General features: G+C 43.1%; 1 protein-coding gene and 1 long non-coding RNA gene across 5 annotated transcripts in view; one reads left to right on the forward strand and one right to left on the reverse strand.

Moving 5' to 3' along the window:
• Nucleotides 1-4,053, reverse strand: part of LOC123579255 (cadherin-11) — a 152,423-nt gene extending 148,370 nt beyond the window's left edge. Inside the window, exon 1 of one of the 4 annotated variants that reach the window (XM_045442970.1) lies at nucleotides 3,556-4,053. The gene's annotated coding sequence lies outside the window, so the exon portion shown is untranslated. The remainder of the gene's footprint in view (nucleotides 1-3,555) is intronic. The other 3 variants (XM_045442971.1, XM_045442974.1, XM_045442973.1) reach the window with 3 other exon arrangements.
• Nucleotides 4,054-5,252: 1,199 nt separating this feature from the next.
• LOC123579256 overlaps nucleotides 5,253-27,214 on the forward strand; it is a 158,534-nt gene continuing 136,572 nt past the window's right edge. Inside the window, exons 1-2 of the long non-coding RNA XR_006702701.1 lie at nucleotides 5,253-5,537; nucleotides 11,255-11,338. This is a non-coding gene — a long non-coding RNA (uncharacterized LOC123579256). The remainder of the gene's footprint in view (nucleotides 5,538-11,254; nucleotides 11,339-27,214) is intronic.

Raw genomic sequence — 27,214 nt, forward strand, 5'->3', positions numbered from 1 at the left:
CTCTTGAGGAACTAGGTAACTTTTTCTGAAACAATGACCAATTTCCTAAGGGGGAAAAAAATCCCAACCACTATTCATAGGCTGATGAATTTACACGGTGTTCAGATTTTCTGGGAAAAAGACTCAGGAATTCATAGTCATTCTGCAAACTTTACAGTGTAATATAAAATGTTTGCTACCTAGTTTCAACCCCCATAGACCAGTGTCTTATTATTAAAGATTAGGTATGCCTAATCAAAGTGAAAAAAAATATTGAAAATAAACAAAATGGTTATGCTTCTTGAACATTTGCCTACATAGATGTATTGAAAATGAAGGAAAACTAAAATCAAATCTGCAGATCTCCTTTAGATGGTTCTGAAAATAGATCTGAATATCACAGATCAAAGTTTATGTGAACTGTCAACTTCGTAAGTCACAGACATTCACAGGCGAGGTTTCGAGACACATTGAGCTCATGGGAGTGTAGCTGTGGCATTGTAAATCAAGCTTTGAGGTCAAAGTCATGGCGTTTCCCATAAGAGGGTCCCCAAACCAGAATCTTTACAAGGCAGCCATGTAATTCTATTCAAAGTGGAAGAAAAACCATGAATTATGAAGACAAGTGCATTAAAGGAGCATGAAATTGATCTGTATTCCCCCAAATCATGGCATGGCTCTTCAACCTTGCCCCCATCTCCTCTCACAAATAAACAAACAAACACACACATTCACCACCACCCCTGCAAAGAGTCCTGGGTCATAAAAAAAAAAAAGAGAGAGAGAGAGCCGTGATTTTTTTTTTTTTTTTTTAATTCTCAAATTAACAAAAGATTGCATCTTAATTGAAAAATAGAATTTAGGTTTCTGGTAGTTTTACTGTCTGGTGTTCTGATAGGAATGCTGAACATAATGGAAGTTCCGAAGTGTTATCAGGATGGTCCACTGCTTCAATTAGAACTATTTTGGGGCGGCTGGGTGGCTCAGTCGGTTAAGCGGCCGACTTCGGCTCAGGTCATGATCTCACGGTCCGTGAGTTCGAGCCCCGCGTCGGGCTCTGTGCTGACAGCTCAGAGCCTGGAGCCTGTTTCAGATTCTGTGTCTCCCTCTCTCTGACCCTCCCCTGTTCATGCTCTGTCTCTCCCTGTCTCAAAAATAAATAAAACGTTAAAAAAAAAAAACTGTTTTAAAAGCCAATTTTTTCTAGTAAGCAGTAAGCCGAGTTTGAGTAAATCTACTTGTTTTTGCCTCAACAGATGATCCTATCTCAGACCTCTTCATTCTCTCTCCCCACCCCCATCCCAGAGGTGGGAGGACAGGAGGGCTGATATCTTTTTTTCAAACAATGTAACAAAATGGGCAGCTTAGGCAGAGTCTGAAATAATGACAAAAACGATAGGAATAATTGTTATTAACAATAAAGCCTGGCTGCAACACATTTTTAATTCATTAATTTGCCATGTTTCAAAAGGAAGATGTAAAGATAATTCTCACTCAAGCAAAGTTTCCTGGCCTCTCAGATGCCCTTCCCTGGTCTACACTTGGAAACTACTCACATTTCTTTGTACTAGGCAGGAATTCAGTTTTGCAAGGAGGTTCAAATTCCAGGGCCCACTGGCCAACTCTAAAACTTGGAATCAGAGCTCAGGATTAAGGAACTTTAGTGACGAGGAGCTTCAGGGTCCCTCTGGTATTGGCCACAACTCTGTCCCTTTGTTTTGCAACTTTTATTCCTTTGTTCTGCTGGAAGAAGACCAGGCTCCCTGCAGCTAGGGTTGGGCAGGGACTACTTCTGTGTTCTGGTGTCTGCATCTCACATATGCAGGAAAAATAATTCCAGGATTAATGAAATGAAGGTCAGCCCCTTCTCTTCTCCTCTCCCGGGGTATTTGGATCTAACGCTCAGAGCCCAGCCTGGCAAAGGTGCTGATGCGATGCTGGCTGATCCCCGCTCCTGAGAACACTTCTACATCCCCATCCCCAGGAAAGCCAGACACCCCGCAAAACCATCGATGTCTGCTGCAAGCCCAAGTGATAAAGAAATTGATCCATCCTCTTGCCAGATTAATTATCGTGTCCTCCCTGTGATTAAACCGAAAACTTACTCCCTGCCTCATATTAACCTGATAGGAATGATCGGAAGATTAAAACAAGGAAAGATTTCAGAACCACTAGAACAAGATTTCTTTAGGGGGAAACAAGAGGGAAGACTTCAGGCAGAGCTATATGCCCCTACAGCAGGGTTTCAGGAACAACCCTCCACCCCCAACCCTTAGGGACAACCCGTCGTCATGCAGGGATGCTATTATTAAATAATTAAAAGATGCAATTTCTTAATAGCAGTGCGATGGCCCGTGAAATTCCTGCTGCATTATCAGCAAAAGCAACAGGGCTTTTTCTAGCATCGAGAAAACCTTTCGCCCTGGAGAGGGAGGCGTGTGGGGCACCCCCTCCCCCCCCCCCACACCCTCCCGCCCCAGCAAAAGCGGGGCCTTGGCAAGAAAGGGATGAAGAAGCGCGACCGGGGGGCCTCCCGGACCCCACTTTCTCCGGGGACTCTTTTCTTCCCAGCGCGAGGCGGCCGCTCCTTACAGCGCTGCCTGGCTTGAGGTGGGGGTGGGGAGGAGGGTCCTCTCCTCACCGCCCTTCCCATTCTGCCGGCTCGCGTTCCGGGGCAAAGCTAAGGGAGGAGGGCCGTGCGTGCGGGGAGCTTGGGAGGCTTGGCGCGCTCGGGGAGGAGACGCAGGCTTCGGGCAAGGCTTGGTTCGCAAAGTTAACGTTGACCCTGGCAGGCTTCGCGAGCCGCGGGCAGAGCTGAGCCCGAGTCTGAGGCGCTCGCCGACCTCTCCTTGGGCTGGCGGGAGCTAACGGGCGGCCCCCGGAGCTCGCGAGCAGAGACTCGGGCTGGAGGGCTGGAGCGCGCACCGCAATCGGCCGCCCCTCAGCCGCAGTCAGCGGACCCAGAGCCCGGCAATTAAAGTGCGGGGCCACCGCCGACGCGAGCCCGGTTCCTTCCGTTGTCCGGGGCTTCCCCGGCGGTCGCGCAAGGAGGGCTTAGCCCCGGGAGCGCTCGGCGGGGACAGGGAGGAAGGGAAAGGAACCCTGCAGAGCGCGGTCACGTCGCCGCTTTCGGCTAGAGGTGCAGCGCGGGCGGGCGGGCCGGCACCGCGCCGGGGGCGACTTTCCCCAGAGACCCGACCGCGGGCAGGCGGCGCGTCCGGAGCGCGGCTCTGCAGCGTCTGCCCCAGCCCGGCGCAAAGCCCCTCTCCCGCGGCCTCGGCGAAGACCCCAGAGGAGGCCGGAGCGGGGGAAAGAGGTTGGAGCGCACATCTGGCGCCTCTGCCCCCAGCGCCGCCCGCGCCCACAGCTGGTTCCCTTCTCCCTTTTTGATTTTTAAACAAATCTTCTCTTACCTCCGCCCTCCCCCCGTTCCTGCGTTGCATTAGTGAAATCTTCCCGAGTCAGACCTCTTTCCGCACACCTCCAGACGCTCATCCAGAGACCCCCCCCCCTCCCGCTCCCCCACTCCAAGAAGCCCCATCCAGGCGAGAGGAAGGGACTGGCGGCGAGTCTCACCTGGGGCCCTGGAGGGTGGGCGCGAGCTCGGGGCCGTCGGTCCCTGGCGCAAGGCGAGCGCAGCGGTGTCAACCCCGGCCCCAGTCCGGGTCCCATTCACAAGTCGGCGGCGGCTGCGAGCGGCCCCCGCGGCATCTGCTCGCGACGCTCCCCTCGGCTGGCGGCGGCCGCGGAATGAGCCGCCGAGCGCGCTAGTGGCAGGAATGAGAAACTGGGGGGAGGTGGCGGGCGGGGTGGGGGGGGGCCGGAGGAGGAGGGAGGCCGCTGCTGGGAGGGAAGGAAAGGGCGGGGGGCGGAGAGGAGCCGAGGCCGCGAGACGCAGAAAGCTGGGCCTGGCGGAGGCTGCGGGGGCCGACCCCGTCCGCGCCCCTCCCCCCAGGGGCCCCACAGATGCTGACCCCTGGATTCGTGGCCGCCCCGGGTCGCTGCACTCCGGCTCCCTTGGGGCTCAGACAGAGTCTGGAGCGACTGAAGTTGGGCTCCGGGGACACACAGCCAATCAGGGAGGGCGGCGGAGGGAAGCCGGGGAGGGGTTGGGAGCCCCCTTTTCCTCCTTCGCCCAAATCCGCTCCAGCTGGCCAGGCTGGGCCCTTGCCCGGGAGGCCTGGATGGTGCGTTGGAGGAAAGCATCGCCCAAGCGGGGGAGGCAATCGGGAATTGTCTTTCCTCACTCTACCACCCCCTCCTAAAATCGCTCCACGTCGGCGGCTTCTGCCCTGCGCCTCCCCCATATCCCTCAAACTCTGCTTGGGGCGCGGGTAGGGAAACCTGGAGAGGGAGACTTCGGACTTGGGAAGAGCCACGTCTCTCGGTTCTCTCCCAGTACCCCCGCCCCCGCCGCGCTTCGCTTGCAGAGGGGGGCGCGGGGAACGCGGAGCTAGAGTCGGCCTCGCGCCCGCCACCGCCCCCCTAGAGGGTGCCTGGGCCCACGCCACAGGCAGGTACCAACGGCCCCGGCAGTCAGCGTCACTTGTTGCCTCAGGCCCCATCGCCGCACACCCACGAAGGCTCTGCGGGGAGTGCGGCTCCACGGGAGAGGGCCTAAGGTGCAGGGCCCGCGTCCTCCCGCGGGCCCTCCCTCTGTTCTCCCTTTTATTCCTTGGGGGGGGGGACCCCAGCCGCTTCCTGCCGTCGCGGAGTCGCGGGAAGAAAAGGCAACCAGGGTCGGGGCCTAGGGATCACGCCAGGGACTGGGCGGGGCGCTCATGGTACCCCGAACGTGGTTGGCACCCCCACACTCCGAGGGCCCCGGGGTCGAGGGAAACAACTGTGACCTGGTGGACACCCCTGGCTGGAACAAGTTTCCAAGGTGGGGAGTGGCAGAAAAAGAAGACGCAGAGAGACGGCGAAGCAGCAAAGGGATAACGGGGGGAAAAGAATCTCCAGGAGGGACGGGGATTAGGATGGGCAAGAAGGGGAGCGGTGATGGGCCCGCGGAAGAGATGGGTAAGGACCGAGGAGTCAACGGAAAACGAGGGCGAGTAAAGGAAGAGAAAGCCTCGAACGGTGCTCGAAAGCAGAAGGAACCGGCCCTCAGGCTCCTGGTCCCCCACGGTCCCCTCCTCGACCCAGCTCACGGGCGGCGAGCGCGCGAGGCTCCACGATTTTGCGCGGCGCCCTGCAGCGTGCGCGGGGGCGGCAGGCGGGGCGGGCTCTCCGGGCACGCCGCCCCTCCCCCTTGGCGCGCCCGCCGACGTCTTGGCCTCCGGGATCCCCCCCCACCCACGCCTCGGCTCCCAGCGCGCGGCCCGGGCCCTCCGTGTGGCCGTGGCCTTCAATCTGCCCGTTCCTCGGCTGGGGGAGGGGGCGCTAGGTTTGCGCTGCCGGGTTCCTTCGCTTCTCCGCTCCCTACCCCCCACGTCCCAAAGGCCGCGAGGCAACAGTTCTCCCGGCACTGGATACGGCCCACCCCCGCCTCACTCCCGCCAGGTGCGAGCGACTGGCGAGGCCACCGAGGCTCAGCGCTTCTCCGCAGCGCGCGGGTGAGTCGCACGCTGTACCTGCCTCTGCTGCCTCCTCCTCAGGCTGGGCCCTGACCTGAGCCCCTCCACACTCTTGCTTCCTCTCAGCCCCTTTGGTCCTGTCTTTTCATCTGCCACTCCCGGGTGCTGTAAGCCCTAAAACTTCCTAGGCCTCCGCCGAAAGTCCCCTCACTACGGTGGGGCGCAGCGACGGCAACAGGGTGCTCGCACCGCGCCACTTCCGCGCGTGATTGACATTACCCAGGAGAGAAGATAGCTGGATTTCGCGCTTGTTCAGCTTCTAACTATTGTCAGGGTTTTCTCATCCTTCCCACGTGGGCATAAAGGGACCGTGAACTCGATGCCAACCTAATTACACACGTACACAAAGTTGTTCAGGATCTGTGATGGTGAGGGCATCTTTCCATCCATGAGAAAAAGTTCAATGAATTCCATTTTTTTTCATCTTATTTATTTTGTATGTTATTTCATGTTATTTATTTTATTTTTTTTTTATGAAATTTATTGTCAAATTGGTTTCCATACAACACCCGGTGCTCATCCCAACAGGTGCCCTCCTCAATACCCATCACCCACCCACACCCCATAAACCCTCAGTTTGTTCTCAGTTTTTAGGAGTCTCTTATGTTTTGGCTCCCTGCCTCTCTAACCATTTTTTTTTCCTTCCCCTCCCCCATGGTCTTCTGTTAAGTTTCTCAGGATCCACATAGGAGTGAAAACATATGGAATCTGTCCTCTGTATGATTTATTTCACTTAGCATAACACTCTCCAGTTCCATCCACGTTGCTACAAAAGGCCATATTTCATTATTTCTCATTGCCATGTAGTATCCCATTGCATATATAAACCACAATTTCTTTATCCATTCATCAGTTGATGGAGATTTAGGCTCTTTCCATAATTTGGCTATTGTTGAAAGTGCTGCTATAAACACTGGGGTACATGTGCCCCTATGTATCAGCACTCCTGTATTCCTTGGGTAAATTCCTAGCAGTGCTATTGCTGGGTCATAGGGTAGGTCTATTTTTAATTTTTTGGGGAACCTCCACACTGTTTTCCAGAGTGGCCGCACCAGTTTGCATTCCCACCAACAGTGCAAAAGGGTTCCCGTTTCTCCACATCCTCTCTAACATCTATAGTCTCCTGTTTTGTTCATTTTTAGCCACTCTGACTGGCGTGAGGTGATATCTGAGTGTGGTTTTGATTTATATGTCCCTGATGAGGAGCGACGTTGAGCATCTTTTCATGCTTGTTGGCCATCTGGATGTCTTCTTTAGAGAAGTGTCTTTTCATGTTTTCTGCCCATTTCAATGAATTCCATTTTGGAGGCGAGTCCAAGGGTGGAGCCTGGACACTTGTGATCTGATATTAGTTGGAATTTGCCCTCTGGTTTCTGTTCAAAATGCATCAAATGAGAGCTGTTGTGTTTGTTTCTTTTACTGTTGTTTTTTTGGTTTGTTTTGTTGTTGTTTGTTTTGGGGGACTTGTTTTTAGATCATCCCATTAATGATAGGTAGTATCAGCTGGTTTTAAAAATAAGTCAAGAATTGCTTGGTAGGTTTCCACTGACAGAGGATACCTGAATCACATAGAGCCTAGCGTATAGCAGCAGTCAGTATCTCTTTGCACAACCCAGAAATTCTGTGCCTTTGATTCTACTCAAGAGACCTGAAAACCTATCCACACAAAGATGTGTGTCTGAAAATTCACAGCAGCATTATCCTTAATAGCTGGATGGATAAAATGTGGTATATCCATGAGATGGAATAGTATTTAGCATTAAAAAGAAAAGAAATACTGATGCATGTTACATTATGAATGAACCTTGAAAACATGCTAAAAACCAGATACAAAACTTCATATTGTTTCATTCTATTTATATCATGCAAATGTATACAGGCAGAAAGCAGATCAGTGGTTGTCCTGGCTAAGGGTAGGAATAGGAGTTGACTACAGATGGGCATGAAGGAACTTTGCTTGGCGTTGAAAATGTTCTAAAATCAGATGATGGTTATGGTTGCACAAATCTACACATTTAACTAAAATTCATTGAATTGTAACTTTAAAAAAAGGCCAAACCCGCCAGCCCCCACCCCCCCCAAAAAAACTTCTTTTTACACTTTTATTCCCTGTGAGGAATCTGTGAGAGTCTGTAACTTGCATTTGAGCCTTAGGGGGGAAAATTTTGCAAGGCAAATTTATAGAAAAATGTGTGTGTGTTTTTTTAAGAGTTTTAGTTCTTATGGAAAGATAACCATACGTCTATTCAGTAAGTTCTATTTTGGCGCCTGCTTTGGAGAGTCTTGTAAGTGTTAAAGCAAGTTAATTTCCCCCTTTCACTCTTCTAAGTGATTAATTCCTGGGAACTAGAGTTAGGTATTCCAGTTCGTGACATTTTAAACACACCTACACATAGACACAGTACAAAGTGCACATTTCAGAGGGGATTTTTTATGACTATGTTAGGATCTGTCTTAGAAATCCATATCAAGCATTTGGGTGGAGTATTGTGTGATTACAGTTTAGATTAAAAAAGGAAAAGAGAGAGAAGAAGAAAGAACCTACTGACAGCTTAAATTAAAAGATTCAGTTCCTCCAGGCAGCCAAAAGTTTGGGTGTTTATCTTAACTTGCCTCACCTTTCCTTCACCTTGTTCTTCAAGGGAGGAAGCCAGGGTTCAAGTTGCTCTGGAGCCAGGATTAAACAGCCCCTTCTGCTTCCTGCCTCTTCCAGTCCAGACAGAGATGAGGCCCAAATGGTCTTTTTCTTGTCTTTGTCCTTGTCAGCATGAGGCTAATAATTTCCTGTTGGTTCCTTCATCAAAGGTACTGGGCTCTCATCCCTTTGATGGGCCTCTCCTCGGACTCTGAAGATAGCCAGGCCCTCCTGAGTCAGTTCCTTGTTTCCACTTAGAAGCTCCAAGCTCCCCTAGGTCTCCTCAAAGCCTGTGCTCCAGAGGCATCCTTTGGTATAAGGTGTAAAACATGAGGCAAGATCCAAGCAGGGAGATTGTTTTATCACATTGTGGTGGGCTCCTATCATGCCTTCTCTAGGCAGAGGGAAAACATTGAGAAAGATGGAACAGGAATGCCATTTGTGAACCAACATTTCAGATAAAAGTTCCCACAGCTGGGTCTGCAGAGAAAAGTGGAAAAACCACAGACTTTTGATCTGTGTCTGATTCCTGGTTCTGCTACTTACCTAGCTGTATGACTTTGGGCAAAGACTTTATCTCCTTGAGATTCAGTTATCAATTCTGTAAAATGGGGCTTATTATCTGTGCCTAGATTGTTTCAGGGATTCAATGTGCCCACTTACCTAAAGCCATAAAAATTGTGCTTAGAGCAGAGGCTCAATAAATGAAAGGTATTAATTACTGTTATTAATTACAAGGTCTGATTACTATCATACCTTAAATGGCCTGAGCAAGAAAGAAGCATGTTACAATTATGAATTATAATAATTGTGGAGATTAATCTTATTTTAAATCGTATGTGTAATAAAACTTCTGGCCAAGAATATTAGGGCAATTCAAAGTTTACTGACACTGTAAGACCCATCTAAGGTCATTTTAGAATTAGATGTGCCAAACTTGGGGGCAGGTGCCCTTGGGTTCATGTCCTAGATTTGCCACAAATTCACTGAGTCACCCTGAGTGAGTCATTCCCTTTCTCAGAGACTAGCTGTAAATGAGAGCTCACCCAAGGTAAGTTCTGCAGAGGTTTCTTCCAGAGTTCACATTCTGGAGTTTAAGTTCTGCTCTTCTTTAGAATAGGAGCGTCTCATAGATGCAGTTCCCCTTTCCACCACTAGGAGTGGTCAGCCAATCATCTCCTGCTAAACCCTGACTCTAGGCAACCTCCTTCCCTGAAACACCTTTTTCTACTCTGACCAGTAGCATTTCTTTGTTTTCCTCCCTCACCTAGACTATAAGTTCCCTAAGGGCAAGGTTGATACCCTTCTGGTATCACACAGTACTTCGTGTGTTAAATATAGATGTCCAGTAAATATGCTGGATTAATTGATAATGTTTATTAATAAATATTTTGATTAAATTAATGCAGCATATCAGTCAGATATCACCATAATAATACTAGATTATGAAGGATGCCAGTGGCTTAAAATAACAGTTATTTTTTTCTCATATGTGGGCCGGCTGGGGTTGCCTGGTCCAGACTGGGCTAGGCTATGGTAATAGCTCAGCTTCCTGTATTTCCCATCCTCTTCTTGGGACCAGATTGGACATATTCTCATGGCTCGAGCAACTGCACAAGATGTCACACAGAAATATGCATGGCCTCTTGTGGTTTAGTCTTAGTACTGGAAACTGTCCCTTCTACCTCATTTTGTTGGCCAAAGCATACCACATGGTCAGATGGAAAGACAAGGGGTGGAGAAACATCTGCTTTTTTATTGAGAGAAACTTCCGAGGTGCTTGGCAAAAAGTGCTTGGCAAAAATACAGAGAAGGGTGAAGAGTTGGGGACATTAATACAATCTCCCATAGGCACAAACAACTTTCATCCTGCCTCCATGCTGGGTTGTCCTGGGTTGTCATATTCCATGGGTTATATCCTATAATCAGGAATATAATATTCTAGGACATTAGAAGAGATGGAACCAGAAGACAGTTTCAGCCTCATACCAAACCCTGTAACCATGTCCTTCCTTTAACTTTAAGGTTCAAGTTGTAAAGGAAGAAATAATAATGTAATAATAATAATTTATTATAATAATTAATTATTATTACATTATTGTGTGTATTATAATGTCATAATAACAATCACCAGCGTATATATAAAACTAGAAATTTTCAAAACCTCCCATCAAAGTATGTATTATTATCCCTATTTTACAGATTAGAGAATTGACATAACAAGAAAATTGTATGCACTGCCCAATATAATACAACAGGTATGTCTTGGAGTTAGGATTCCAACCTATGTGTTTGACTCACAAGTTATCCCAGTGTAGAAGCTCATGCAACAGATTCTAATTCTGATGTGAATGGGGAGTATGTGGGGGAAAGGGAGAACTTTTCTCTAGACCCAGGAAAGTAAGCATCCATCAGATCCCTAGGCACAATAGGTACAAAATAAATATTCATGAAAGGGTGAAAGGAAAGAAGGGAGAGAGGGAGGGAAGGGCAATAGAAGCAGTGAAGGTAAGAGAGGAATAAAGAGGATGTAAGAGAAAAGATATACACATATTAATCTGTTTGTAGAACTGTCCCTTTCCATGGTGGGCAGAAATCTGTGGATTCTAGGAGTCGTCTATTCCTTGCCCCTACTGGTGCTGAGAACAATTGCCTCATGCATACCTCATAGTCTAGAAAGTGCATCATGGGCTGGCTCCTAAGTATCTTGCTGATCTTCCCATCTCTCCCTGGATTACTCAAGCCACACTTTGCTTTTTGCTACTGTTCAACCACAAACAGACTCCCAATTCAGGACCTTGGCACTTGCTGTCCCTTCTGCCTGAAGCACCCTCCCCTGAGTCTTTCTCCTGGCTTGTTCCTTCATTTCTCCTGTTTAACCAGGATTTCCCTGGCTCTTCCAGTGACCGAAGCACCCACCCAACACTCTAGCCCCCTACAGCCCATCCCTTTCTATCCCCTTAGACTGCTCAATTCTTACTTGTAACACGTATATATCCACTTAAGATTGTACTGTATGTTTTTATTTACCTCTTTTTTTATTGTCACCTTGCCCCACTAGGGTACAAGCTTCAGGAGGACGAAGGATATCACCTCTCTTGTTCATTCCTGTATCTTCAGCATCTAATACAGTGCCAGGCATATGGTAAGCACTCAGTAAATATTTGTAGAATGAATACATGAATAGCAAATGCATGCAAAATGCTAACCGAATGAATGAATCCCCAAACCAAGAGCAGATGGATCATCTGCTTGAATCTAAACATGGTACAAGTATCCCTTGTTTACAAAGTGAATTTAATGATGCCAATTATTCATATTACAGAAATGATTCTTCACTTTACCAAAGGTATCATTCGAATGCTAGTTAAAACAGCTACTTCCTTTAGTGTTGTTAAAAATATAATCCAATTTAAAAAATGGTGGGGTGCAGACAACTTTTTTGGAACATACGAATTTCTTAAAATGAATTACAGGTATGCATAATGACAGTTCTGCTTCTGATTTCTAATTCTAGTTTGTTTGCTGTATGGACTAAGAGGTTGGCTTATTAAACTGCCTCACAGAAGGCTATTTCAATGTTCATATGTGCATACATTTACATTCTTTTTTAAACTTGTGAATAGGCGCATTTAAATGTGTTTGTGCTCCAGGAGAACCATTGGAAATGCTATTCAAGATTGGTACTGGATTGCTTTGCAAATAGTCTACAATTTGGACAACAGGATTCAAGATAGCTCTGTGTTCCAATTTTTATGAACGTTGAAACATTGACTATCTGTGTTGAGAAGGAGAAGGCAGAAATCATTGTAACCCAATGGAGAAAGCCTTTTAAAAAAAAATCTTTCTTTAGAGTCCTCAGCTTAAGACAGATGAACTTCCGCATCATAAGCTGTATTTCAGTGTTTTACCCCGTTGTATACGTTTCTTTTCCCTTTTCAATGGCCTTGTTTCATGGCAAAAAGCTAATAGTGGTGTTTCCATAAAGCACAGGTAGGTCAAAATGGAATGCACAGGTGGCATATACACAGATGGCTTAAGAGTCTTCTTGGAAACAGTATTCCAGAAGAATCTCTCTATTCTGATTGATAGTCACCTTACTTCTGGGTCTTAAGCCATGATTGATTTTTATTGTACAGAGTATTGTTTTGGGCTATGGGTAAAATTTAAGAATAACACTTTTCGTAGCTATTCATTGAATGCCTATTAAGTGCTTTAATTCTGGTCCTTACAACTATTCTACAAAGTATGCCCATTTTATAGGCAAGAACGAGAAAGCTCAGAGAATTGAACAGCTTACTCAGAATCAAACAGTTTGCTAATAAATGAATAATTAAATGTGATGTAATTGCTCACAGTCTGCAAGGGATTCTCACTGAGAAACTAATTTATATGGGAGAGATAGTAAGGGGAGGAGAGGGAAATTTTTGTTAAAGGTATTATTTTTCAGCTGAGAGTTAAAGTATGCAGAAGAGTTAGGGTAAGTATAGGGAGAGAGTGTTCCATGGAAGGAGTAGATTGTGTAAGAGCATTGAGGCAAGGTGGGATTTGGGGCATTTGAGGACCTAAAGAAGATTCATAAGCCTGATGCTTAATGTATTTTGAGGAAGTGCACAGAGAAAAATAATCTGGGGCTTTGTAGGAAAAGAAAATTGTACCCCAAGGGCAATGGGCAATGTGGACTTTTTTTTTTTTTTTTTTTTTTTTAAGCAGAAGTGCTCAGATTGTATTTGTTGACAAAGACTATTTTGGCTGTGAGCCAATGAAAGCAAGAATGGCTGAATGGTGATCCATTGCAGTTAACCAGGAGAGAGGGCTGCGGGCTTGGGATATGCCATGGCAGCAAAGAGGGATGCATGCTGTAGGTGTGTTTTGGAAACAGAAGCAGGACTTTGTGTTGAATTGGTTATGGCAGGTGAGAGAGAAGAAGATGTCAAGGATCATTCTCATATGACTGACTCAGCCAATTGGACAGATGTAGATGCTTATTATTGCCTAAGAGAATCTGCAGCATGACCAGGTGTGTGAGTATGAGATTGGGTGTGGGAAGTAAGAGTCCCCAGACTGCAGTTCCACGAACCCATTTTGGGCACTAGGCTGCTCCCCTTTCCTGTGTCCACAAATCACTTCCTGGGTCAGGAAGGCAGTGTCAGCTGATATTTAATTAGCTAAAAACATATATCACTCTTCTGGGAGCAGAAGACCTGTGTTCTGAACTCTGACTTTGCACAAATACTTGCCTATCTCTGAGCCACTTCTTTTTGTGTAGAATAAGGAGGCTTGCCCAAAAGATGTCTACGTTCCTGTTTCCCTCTCAAAGCCCATGATTACTGATTACAGTCACTCTAGGCATAGTTTTTCAAAACTATGTCCAAAGGATACATTTATATTGACCCTGTGTCCATTGGAGGCCTGTTCTGAAACACAGGTTAAATACGACATGGAGCAGTGGTAATGGCCAGAAGATAAACAAAAGCTTTGAGGTTACCCCAGAGCTCAGTGTGGATGTCAGTCAGATGCCTTCATGTTGCCATTCAGAACCTTTTGTCAACAATTCTTTGCTATTCATGGAACCCAAGGATTTTCAGCTGCTGTCTTTCCTACCTTAAGTGTCCACACCATTGCTCACCCCTGTTTCCTCCTCTCCTCTTCTCAGGGGAAGATGCAGAGTTCCATGGCATGGCAAATGGGCTTGGAAATTGAACTTCCCAAGTCTGAATCCTGTTTATGGCCTTTCCTGGCTGTGAGCAATCTTTTTACCTCTGTGAGCATCAGTTTCCACATCTGTAAAATGGTAACCTCAGAGAATTATTGTTAAGTGAGAAAAGTGACAATTCACTGTGCCTAGAAAATAGTAAATATTCAGTGAATGTGTTTTCCCTCTGCTCCCCCCCTCCTTTGCCTCCTATTCCTTATTATCTGACATTTTTCAGAACTGTGCTAAGGTATCAAACATTTCAGATAAGATCCCCTGACCTTTCCCTGCCACAGACAATCTTGTGTATAATTTGATCTTGCCACGTTTTATTATCCCCTGTGTTTGCCTGTCTCGCTCCTGTCTCTCTGCGAGAGATATCTAGAGACCAATAATTATTGATACTTCATCACTGAATCTGAAGCACACAAACATATGGTAGGTTCAATAAATGTGTGCTAACCTTTACTGCCAATGAAGATGTTTGAAGAAGGATGCATGGGAAGAGAGATAACAGAGAAGAAGAAAAAAAAAATCCCACATGTCATGCTAGCTCCTCAAAAGAGATTTTGGTATAGAATATGAAGGAAAAACAGTAAAAGCAGAATCCATTAACTGGCCCAAATTGCATTAATAGTTCTCTGCTTTGTGACATACACTCATCATTTAGTCTTTAGTACAAGCAAGTCTTGATTGACTAAGAAATGTTTATCAAAAGAAGCAAAATTTACCATGTGTATTTACAGTGTAAAGTGCTTTCCTCCTATAGCTTTGCTTACATCAACGGAAGGGGGAAAATGCACCCAGACAGTCTAATTTCTTTAAGTCAGATGAGTCACGGAAGCAAACATTGGAAGATGTGCTACAAAATAATCAATCATCAGATAAAACTGCTTAGGATGTGGCAGATGTATAAAGTGAAGTACAGCTATCTTTTTGGGTAAAAGTTTGTGTATTTATGGAAGATTCTGGTAGAAGACATACAGAGATTTAGCCAAACCATCACTTAAATGGAGGTATGGTTTCAACGCAGGAGAGCAGCTGAAAATAGTAGTCAGTTCTCTCTCTATCCCCTTCCTCCTAGTCCTACCCCTCATTCTCATGCCAACACCCAGTAATTGCTTTTCCATGAGAAACATCTTTTACTTTCCTTTTGTTAACAGTGTGGCTTCTAGGATACTTATGTGTTTTATTTGGCCAATATCTGTTTCAAATATCATATCCTAAATGGAAAACACCCATAGCAGTAAAGGCAGCAACATCCTAATCAGTCAGTAGGAGGGAGGTGCCTTACCCATATTATTGCTCAGTCTCATTACACCTGTTATGGGAAACTACAATGCTAGGTGATAGGCTGTATGTCTAAGTTGATGCAGCTTAGACATTGTGGAGTTTGGGTGTCTACATGTAGTTTTCTCATGCCAGTACATGTGGGTATTTCTCAGATATGAACTGACAAGGATTCAGTCTGATAGGATGAACACTTCCTATAAACTGGACATTTAACATCATATAATGCATCTATATCCTGGAGCCAAATGCACAAACACCTGTCAAACTCTGCCTGTCTCCAAATGCCCATAGCATCACTGTCTTTGAATACCTCCTTCCCCCTGCTGGGAACAAGATTCCCCATGCATGCTTTAGCTAATTCCAGTATAGCTGTAAATTTTATGCTCAGGTATCCTGTCCTCCAGAAAAATTTCCTGATCCTCCTTGCCCCTTCCTCTCTCCTACCAACAGTACTAATTTAATATTCTTCCCTCATGTTCTACGTACTATGTGCCCAATTCTGATACAGTCCTTGCATAGTCATTAAAAAAAAATCCTCCCAAGGCTTTTACTCATTAAGGATAGGGGCCATATTTTCATCATAACTTGGGAATATCCACAGATATATGCATATCATATATAGAACCTTTCATGGTACATGTGAGGAAAAAATAAGAATAATATTTAGTGTTCATTTAGTGCTTACATGGGTCAGGCCCTGTCCTAAGCAGTTTTCATGTAGACTCTTCTAATTCTCATAACATGATCATGATATTGAAACTTTTCTAGTGGAAGTGGGGAAGGAAGGAAGAGAGAGAGAAAGAAAGAGAGAGAAATGTGTGCAAAAACACATATACAATTTACCTGTGCAGATAGTCACACATTATAGATCTGGATATTTTCATTCATCATACACTTGGTAAGTGTCAACACAAAGAGATTGGAAACTTATTTAACCACATTGATAAACACCCAGCACAGATAACAGGTGCTTCCCTGCCCTCTGTAGTGTACCACAGACAGTGTTAGAGTGTTAAGTCCTGGATGTCACAATGACAATCGGGACATTGAAGGCCCTGGAATGTGAGCCACATCAAGAAATGATTTGAAGATGTGTGGTTTGGAGAAGAGAGTGCTCTGGGGGTACATGATCATTTTGTTCAAATATCTAAAGGGCTGTCATGAAGAAGAATGATTAGATTTATTCTGCTTGGCCCCAAGGGGTACAAAACAGACTAATGGATGGAGGCTTCAGGGAGGGAGAGCAAATGCTTCTCAGTCTCCAGAAAGGTTTCTGGCTAGAAAAGGTCTCTGCCACTAGATGTTGTGCTCCTCGGAATAGAGAACTTTGGTTCACTTCAGGTAGAGGGACTCAGACTCTATGTCCATATGACAGATATTCTCACATTTCACCGGGGGCTTTGTGCTGTGGGTAGGGGAGAATATTGCAGCACGACCGTGATCTCTTTTCAGTCCAGATTTTCATAGAAATTGTAGGAGGTCTAGTTAGGGTGCCATATGCCTTGGACCAAAGTTTATTTCTATTAATGTTGAGACTACTACTAGTACTGTAATTACTATTAATAGTTGGATAATAGGTACCCTTTGCAGAGTGGCTACTGTGGAACAGGTGCATATTCCCTCTGCTAGACCCTTTGCGTTTTGCATATATTGTGTCACTTAATCTACACAGCAGTCCTGAACAGGTGATGTTATCAATTTCATTTTGCAGTTGTAGGGCACTGAGGCTCTAGGGGAAGAAGCAATCTGTGCAGTGTTAGTCAGATAGTAGCCCTCCAGCCATTGTGTATAGATTGCAGTTCTTTTTCTGATGAATCCATTGGGTTCTGTGGCCACTGCACCCTTCATAACAAGAGCTGCCCCACAATTGCCTGAGAACAAATTGGTTTGACTGTGTGGCTTATATACATTTTCTCAAAAAGGTAAATCAAGAGGGACTTAGCTAGGATAAGCAGAAAGACTTGAGTAGTATTGAAAGATAAAAGATAAGAAGATTTTGAGATATCGTCAGTACATCAAAAATAATAAAATTAAACATGCACCAAAGACAAATGGGTCTAGGCAATTTGGATAGTTTCTTCCTGCAAGGGACTTAGAGAACCCAAGTGGATGAGCTGATTCAGACAAACATGCCAGCCTCATTGGAATAAATGTATGGAGAGCATATAAAAAGTTCTTGTGCCTATTTTCTTACACGTGTCATGCTTCTTCTAGTTATCTTTCTTTCTTTCTTTTTTAAAGTTTATTTATTTATTTTGAGAGAGAGAGACAGACACGGAGAGAGAGAGCAGAAGAGGTGCAGAGAGGGAGAGAGAGAATCCCAAGCAGGCTCCGCACCGTTAGTGTGGAGGCTGATGCGGGGTTTGAACTCACAAACCGTGAGATAATGACCTGAGCCTAAACCAAGAGTCGGATGCTTAACTGACTGAGCCACCCAGGCGCCCTGAGCCAGTTCTCTTTCAAGAACTACCACCACTGCTACGGAGTCCGTATTCACTTCTATGATTCTTGGGGTTTTCTCTCGAGCTCCTAGAGAGGCTATCCTGTGTATCACAAAATTAAATTCAGGGTTATGTTGTGTGTTCTGTCTTGTACTACTGGATTGTTTTGCTTGTTTTGGTTGTTGTTGTTGTTGCTTTGTCTACTTTCCTTTCCCATGCAAATGGGAGGAGACGCCCATTGCAGGTCAGGTTGTAGTATCATGGGGAAATGCTAACTGTAGATCTTCAGGTGACTTCTCAGGGTAAACTAACTTTGACTTTGACCTTTAGCTTTGCAAGTTCAAGAATTCAGCCTTGTCCGAGTCCCCCAAATGGTGATTGATCAGAACATTTATTGCATTTTCCTAACACTTGAGTTATCTCAATGTTAAGTGGAAGAGATCTGGACAAAACAGAAGCCCACAACCCCCAACTACTTGTAAGGCAATGAAGACAACTTCATTCATCAGAATTTCTCCTAAGAGGAGTCCCATATGTATTTCAAACAAATAAATAATATGTGGAATGAATGGTGAACAGAAAGAAAACACTCAGATGGAGAAAAATGGTTCCCAAATTACTTTCTCAAGGACACCATAGCTCCAGATTTTTTTTTCGTTGTGTAAACATTTTGAATGGTTGAGAGATGAAAAATTGGAAGTCAGAGTCAAGGTAGATATAAATTGTACCTGGCTGCTGCATCACACATACAGGTGGCACCGCTGTTATCAAAGCTAGTAAGTGACTACAGAAAAGAGGAATGTCTAATGGAGAATTTTTTTTCCATATAGATGCAATATAAGTCCTTTTATTTTTCTGCCAAACACATTCAGTAAGTTTTATAATGTTTGATAATGCTTTTATGACATTGGATTATTTTGAGGGGTGGATTATTAAAGGGGGCTGAGTTATGAATCTGAGTACTTTCCCTGTACCTTTATATCCCATATAAAATATGGGATAATGATACCTACCTTTTGGGGCTGTTAAGAGGATTAAATAAAAACAAAACTATATTTAAACTATATGGAAATAGTAGATACTTAACATGCATTTACTATCTTCTTATGGGAATGCCAATTTATATCAACTGCTAATAAGAAACTAAATGTGTGAATGAAGTTGGTAATAATGAGAAGTCTAGGAAGTGTGTGCATGGGTGTTTGGAATTGCCTGAAAAGACGTGTTAGAATTACAGATTTGGGAAGCCTCACAAATGAAAGAGAAGCACAGGGATGATCCGACTTGTGAGTGGCCTCAGACTCCTAGCCTGTTTGCTTTCCCCATAAGAGGACTGGCCCTGTCAAAGGGGAGAGAGGCATGTCTGACCTCTCTTTCCCACCTCCTACACTTGCTAGGATACATTGTAAACCTGTCTCATCTCCGGCTCCTCTTGCTTTTAAAAGACATACTTTACTTCAGATATGTTAATACAAGCAACTTGGCTACAGCCAAATCTTTCTGTTGGCCAGGAGTCATTTATCTCTTTATGATGGTCATATTTATCACTTATTTTATTTTAAGGTTTTTAATCTCAGCTTGTTGTTCTCATTGCTATTGTTCTGAGTTTCAGAGACAGGAGACTGACAATTTATCAAAACCCCAACTATAGGCAACATTCCCTCCACAAAATAAACATTTCTTTGGAAAGGCATCTTGCTTTCCCCATGGTCTGCATCCCTAGAATTTCAAACACAAAACAAGGCACAGAATAGAAGCTCAATAAACACTCATATTTCCTGGGATCCTCTCAATGGAAGAGTTTATATTACATTTTACACATCTTTAACAACAAAAACTTTTGCCTTAAAATCTATCATTGTTAAGAGTATTTTCTTGGGTTCCACTAAATTAAAATTTGTAGTAACTTAATCTCTCTCTCTCCAAACACATTTGCAATGCTTGATATTCTTTATCGTGCTGTTTTCTGTGTGTCATCTATCATTATACTGTGCTGCATTTCTTAAAGAGAAAACCTACGCGAAGCGTATTTTTTACAAAAATCCTTTATTATTATGGCCTATAGCAATTAAAGCTTGAAATTAGAATTAAGGCTTGTGCATTTTGATGCAGGCGACCATATAGATGTATTAACATTGTGGCAACGTTTTTCTTTGCAGGCACAAAGTTGTCATTAGGAAATATAATACTCATTTTTTGCTTGATTAATTATAGCAAAGGCATAACAAAATATATATTGTGTGTTAGAGCATGCACCATTTGCAAAATTATAAATCATGAATAAGCTGAGGTCGGAATCCAAAACATTCTGTAAGAAACTCACATAGTATGTATAAAATTTGTTTTATGAAACGGTTTTGGTAAAGAGGATTTATGCACTTAAAACTTGAAGAAATACACCTTAAGAACACAATTCACAATCTGAAATAATCTGAGTTCCTGTCAATTTACCAAGTCTTCCATGGCTTTAGGTATGTATAACCTTGGAAGATGTTCTGATGATGGTACGTAATAACATATAATATATTTTCTAAGTAGCCAGATATCCAAGAGATGCCATGTGTCATGCTAAGTGTTCTCCATGGCTGTCTGATTTAATTTGAACAATGCTTCTGCCAAATAGGTGTTGTTGTTGTTGTTGTTGTTGTTGTTGTTGTTATAAAACTTAACATTCAAGGAGATGTATGTATCTTAGGTGTATAATTTCATAAGTTTTGGCACATGTATACATTTCTGTAGCCAATACTTCAATCAAGAAGACAGCTATGACATTTTTAGCTCTAATTTCTAGGTGAAAAAAAAAGTAGATTTAGAAGTTAAATAATTTGCCCAATGCCATACCAGTGGTAAACAGCAAAGTTGGTCATCAAACCCATGCTCCTTGCCATATCATGTTAGGACACAGACTTAGCTTCAGTATCTGTGAGTTTCCTTTTGTTTCTTTTTATATCTATAATGGTATGCTTTGGAGAGAAAACAGGTTGGAAGGCTGAGTGGGATTGTATTCAACAGTGTTTCTAACAGTATTTTTCAAAACTACTAACAATTAGAATATCCTAGTTTTGTAAGGGATAGGGATTCAAGCTCCACGTTTAGAAGTTTGATTTAGTAGACTGCAAAGTGACTTTGAAGAATATAGCACGGTATTATTAACTGCAAGCGCCATGTTATGCATTAGAACTTATTTATCTTATCACTGAAAGTTTGTATCCTTTGACCCACATCCCCCCATTTCACCCACCTCCCATCTTCTGGTAACCACCACTATGCTCTCTGTTTCTATGAGTTTGGCTTTTTTAGATTCCATGAGAATTTGGAGAAAAGGGAACCCAAATGCCCTGGTGGTGGGAATGTAAATTGGCATAACCACTTTGGAAAACGGTGTGGAGTTTCCTCAAAAAATTAAAAATACAAGTATTGTATGATTCAGCAACTTCAATTCTGGATATATCCAAAAGAAATGAAAACAGGATCTTGAAGAGATATCTGCACTACCTTGTCTGTTGCAGCATTAGTCACAATAGTCAAGATATGGAAACAACTAAATATCCATCAGTGGATGGATGGATAAAGAAGATGTGGTATATACATACAAGGGAATATTATTCAGAAGCTGTCCTTTTTGCAGTAACAATCCAGATACTCTATCTTTGGCTCTGTCATTGAAATGTTTATGTCCTTGTACCAGGCAAGAAAAGCTGAAGGGTCATGCACTAGCTCTTAAATCTTTTCCAGATTCATTGCTCTTAACTAGTCCCAAGATCCTCTTGGAAGGACATAGAGAAACATGGAGGAGAACATAGATTTTGGGAGAAGAGTCAATGTCTTTGCCACAGACAGGTTTTTAGAATCATTCACCGCTAAGTTTCTTTCTCTCTCTGGAAGTTTGTGGCTATGATGCAGTTGAAGTAGATTTCACCTTCTGTTTTCCTAGGAAGTGATACCCTGACCATGGTCACTCCACCTTGGCATGGAGTGCTTTTCCTTGTCTTCTTCTGGGCTACTATGCTCATGAAAAATCTGAAGGTTTTATATTGATGCTGACAGTCCTGCCACTGCTTTCTGCAGGTGCTCTTTTATTCCCTAGAGATAGCATTATTTACATCGGCCCTAGCCAGAATGGTTGTATTCCCGCCTGAACTTGCTGCCAACTGGATGCCAGCTTAATGCCTGCTGATACTTAGAAGGCAAAGGTTTTAAGGTTCTAGCCTCCAGTGCTTTTGAGCAGACTTGAGCCACACAGCCTGGCTTCCGATCCAAGCTCTATCATTTACTAGGTGTGTGAGTTTGGTAAGTGACTTAACCTCACTGAACCTAACTCCCTCTTGAGTAAAATGGGGGTAATTATAGTTTCTGCCTCATGAGACTGCCATATGCATTAAAAGTGATAATCCACATAAGTGCTTAGTGTGGTGTCTGGCATATGGAGAGCAACCAATGAACTTCGTCTACTCTTTATGATGGATGTCTTGAAGACTGCTGATCTGCCAGTATCTAATAAAAGGAAACTCCTCTGCATTGCCTCACCCAGAGAAATGGGTTTCACCATTGCAGTGCTGAAAGCGAAGCCTTTTTGCATGCCTTCAAATCAATCAATTTCAGTTCATTTTCCCACCTTCTTGGAAAGCCAGCTTTGACCCTGTCTCTCAACTCTTAATGATGATCTTATCAAGGTTAAAATAAAGTTAGTAAAATAGTATTTTTCTGTCAATGAAAGTATGTCAGCTCTAAAAGGGTTGTGGATGATCACATTTCTCCTATTCTATTCTACATGAAGTTGTATGCTATCTAACAACAGGAGGATGTTAAATCATGCAACATAAACTTTATTTTCCCAGAGTGGCAAGTGAGCTATTTTCAACTTTCTGTTGTAACACCATTTTTAGGTGGTGTCAGCATGCCTGTTATCAATTTCCCTTTACCTAAGCTGTGTGCATCTTCTCAAAGAGACCTTATGGAGATCCCATCCTCACGATTGTCTAGGAATTTCACTGGATGTCCGCATTGCAGTGCCCTGGAATAATGGTGTTTTCTTGCTCAAATATGAAAATACTGCAGGCGCCACCTACCTCAGGGATTCATAAAATATATTGTCACATCAGTATACATGGGCACATCCAGCATATGTATTCCTAGACATTCTCAAGTAATATCTGTTTAGCTCTGTTCGACTGATCACTTATAAAACTAATTTGGCCATGAAAAATTTATTTTCACCAGAAGGGGTGTTTCAAAAAATGATATATTTGACAGGATCATAGGCCAGATTGATGATAACTTACACTTTGGAACTTGGCTCATTTCTCGGATTTAGATAGATAATAATAAAGGAGCTATTACTTGGCCTGATCTGGTTTTATAAAGCCAATGGGGACCATAAGCACAGAAGTCTAATCTGTTTGACAGGGCTGGGACTAGGGTGGAGAAAGTGAGACACTTGTCACCAATATCACATTACCTAAAGGAGCTACCAAAAAGCTCAATAATCAAGGTAAATAATGTTTAACATTAATAACATAATTAATTACAACACTAATTATTAAAAACATTAATAACATAATTAAAAAATAGTAATGCAAATTTCCATGATTAACATAATGGCAAATTTTAAGTAAAGGCAGGATCAGTGTTACTAATTTTTTCTTTTGCTTCTGACTCTAATATGGCTGTGTACAGTTTGTGGATATACTGTTCTTGTTTCTTTCTTAAAATTTTGATACTTTGCCTATCATGAATTTTTTGCACTAATTTTGGTATCTTATTTTATTTTGTAATGTTTGTTTGTTCATTTTGAGGGAGAGAGAAGGAGTGCCAGCAAGAGCAGGTGGGGGAGGGGCAGAAAGAGAGGGAGTGAGAATCGCAAGCACGTTCTGCTTGGGGCTCGATCTCACAAACCTTGAGCTCATGACCTGAGCCAAAATCAAGAGTTGGACACTTAACCAACTGAGCCACACAGGCACCCCTAAATTTTGATATTTTAAAAGAAGGCACTGAAATACTGTGGGCTTTGATTGATGAGTGTTTTTGGAACCCTTTAAACTTTATGCCCAAGACACATGCCCCAGTGATTTCTTCTTCTAGCTCTGCCCAGATGCAACTGGGAGTGGAAAAGAAAACTCACTTTGTCTTGTGCTGAAGTTCTACACAAAGTGAAAATTAAGAAGAGATGGTACATGCCAAAATGTGGAAGCAAAACCCAGATGTCTATCAACTGATGCATGGATAAGCCAAATGTGTGACACACACACACACACACACACACACACACACACACACACACAGGAATATTATTCAGCCTTAAAAAGGAAAGTCTGACACTTGGTGTAATATGGAGAGAACTTGAGGACATCATACTAAGCGAAGTCAGTCTCAAAGAGACAAATACTGTGTGATTTCACTTACACACTATTATCAAGAGTAGCCAAACTCATAGAGACAGAAACTAAGAGTGGCAATTGCCAGGGAATGGAGAGAAGGAAATGGGGAACTATTATTTAATTAGTATAGAGTTTCGGTTTTGCAAGATGAAAAAGTTCTGGAGACTGGTTGTACAACAATGTAAATATACCTAACACCGCTGCCTTGTACATTTAAAACTGGTTAAGACGGTAAAGTTTATGTTACATGTATTTTACCCCCATTAAAAATGTGAACAAAAGAAGAAGAAGAAATGACAAGGGAGGAGAGGAAACGGAATGCAGTGAATGGCCTGGGTGACTTCTCAACACGGGGCTTCTATCTGTCATTGGGAGCAGGGTGCATTGGAAATTGGGCTGAAGCATGTTCATACAACATTAAGTGTCTTTTCTGTCTTTTTCTTCTTTGACTACTTTCTAGGGATAAAAAAAGATATTTAAATATAAGATATATTTTGATTAAAGATCCTATTTGTTAATGTACACCTTCACAGTGCTGATGGACTGGCCAAGACGTGCAGCACATTTTGGATGCTTTTATAGAAAAGCTAAGACTTATTTTTCTAATAACTCTTTCATCTGCAGCATCTAGTTTTTCCATTAGGAAAACTAAAATAGCTCGTGGAATTGCTTTTTGTCTTTCTACAATAACAGACACTGCAGTGAGCTAGTCACTTTGGGTTATATGTAGAATAAGATGTGGATACAATGAGAAAAAATCCCTCTTCACACTCCACACCCTTCTGGCAAAAGGACGTTTTTTGACATCTCCTTCATGTTTCCGGGTCAGAGAACATCTTCCCTCGTGTGAATGGAAAAGAGATAATTTATAACAACATATGCTGAATAATGGACTGAGATCTCTTTGAGGACAAAGAGCATCTATAAATAATTTTACTAACTCACAAAGAGCTTTGTCCTTACTTAGGTTCTAAGTAAGCATGGCTTTTTTGTTCTTTTGGTTTACATTTGTCTTCACCTCAACATACTACATGCTTCTTCTGCTTTTTTTTTTTTTTTTTTTTGGTTTGGTGGTGTTACTAGTCAAGGTAGGCTGTGATAATAAACTAAACTGTGATAGTAAAGGTATCCCAACCCAGGTGACCCAAAAAATGGATGTGTATTGCTCTCTCATATATTGCATGTTGATTGAAGTTCAGGCATAGCTCTGTCCTCTGTCCTCTTCACTCTGGGACCTGTGCTAATAGAGGGGTCCTCTTTTGGTTGTTATGACCTGGAGTACAGCAAGGCATGATGGACCAAGCTGCTTTTGCTCAGAGTCGACACATCACTTTGTCCGCATTTCACTGGTGAAAGCAGTTCACGCGGCTACTCAAGTTTAACAGTGTAGGCTTGTATCATCTTCTTTTAGAGAGGGCTCCCATAATGAAAGCAAGAAACTGGAGTAGTTGGCAAACAGGAATACCCTGCAGGTGGTTGAAGAAAGAGGATAGCTAATATCTCAATAGTTTACTGAAAACTTTATGTTCTCTTCTCATTTAATTATCATTCTGTCTTGACTACAACCTATGAGGTACATATTATTCTTTCTACTTTTGTTACAGGCAAAGAAGCTGAGTTCGGGATGACTCAGTAACCTCCCTAAAGTCATAGAGTTAGTGTGTATTAGAGCTGGTGTTGGCATCTCTGCCCAACTAACTCAAAGTCTGTGGCGCTCCCAAAACAGCATGGGGACCCCCACACTCACGTGCGGACAAAGCGAGGGCTATTGCGCAAGTCACTTTTTCAAGTAGTGCAACCAAATATGAACATTCATGTTAACTGATTCAGCAGAGAGAAAAGCAGGGTTTGTAAGGACTCATATAAATAAATGGTTAAATTCTTTTAGAAGCAGAATGGTACTAAAAATAGCAAAGTTACTCCACATTATGCCTTTTCCATAGGAAAAAGCATGTGAGGCTCACTGACCATCAAAATATGGGTGAATCCAACTCCTTTAAGAACAATATATATATTTTTAAAATCACTGTTTCTAGAGCATCAGAATTAGGACTGTAACACGTATTTCTAGAAATGGCTAGGAATGGAGAAACCAATAAGAATACATTCACTAATAATATAAGAGAGGAGTTTTCCAAGGCAATATATTCACATAACATAAAGTTAGAGTCTGGCCAAGGAAACCCAGGGTTGGAGTACCAACAAGTTTAACCCTTCTGGGAGGCTGTATAACCAATCTTTAAAGTCTCACTCAGAGAACTCACCCCAACCCCCTTTCTGTGTTTACCCAATCCTAAGGACATTATTTGAAACAACAAAAATTACTCAGTACAAATGCTTATCATATTACTAATTTGAAGCATGAAGAAAGCATGGAAAGAGCCTAAATGTCCAGTAATGGGCAGATGGGTTAGTAAAACCTGACTCGTCTGTTTGAAGAAAAGCTACCCTACTGTTAAAAGATTCTTTTACAATAAGTTCAAAATAATGTGTGAAGATGATTTGGATTTTATGTTAAGTGAAACAATTAGAATATAAGATGGAATATATTATAAGATCTCCACCCTGTAAGACAAATGGATAGAAAAATAAACGAAGGTACATGCATACGTAGGAAAAGATAAGCCGGAAAGGCATACAAATTCTAAATCTGCTCGTATATGATGTCAGTATTTGTGTATGTAATCTGTATGACCACAGATAATTAGTGCCTTCATTCTTTTATTCTCCCCGTGGACATGTGTGATGAGACAACATTGTAGGTACGGTTCTAGGCACAGTAGTGAATAAGGCCAAGCTAACTTCTACCTTATGCTTCTTACATTATAATGAAGAAAAGGGCATTTGAGAAACAAATAAACATATCATATGTAAGTTGATGAAACTCCTTTGGGGAAAACTACATAGGATAAGGGAATACAGCACCACTGATGAGGGATTATTTCACATATGTTGGTCATGGGAGGTCTCTTGGAAAAGATGGTATTTGTATATGGGCTTGAGCAAAGTGGGGAAGCTAGCTACCCAGATGGGTAAGTGGGGTAAATGGGGACAACTTTTTGGGTAGAAAGAATACTGGATGCAAAGACCCTAGGAGTACTTGGAGTCTTCCAGGAAAAAAAGGAAGCAAATGTGACCTGAATGAGGTGAGGAAGAAGAGAATGACTAATGGCAGGGGGATTCTTGTGAGCCTTATGGACAGTTGTCAGGACCTT

Source organism: Leopardus geoffroyi, chromosome E2 (assembly GCF_018350155.1).
Source record: "Leopardus geoffroyi isolate Oge1 chromosome E2, O.geoffroyi_Oge1_pat1.0, whole genome shotgun sequence".
NCBI classification, from domain to species: Eukaryota; Metazoa; Chordata; class Mammalia; order Carnivora; family Felidae; genus Leopardus; species Leopardus geoffroyi.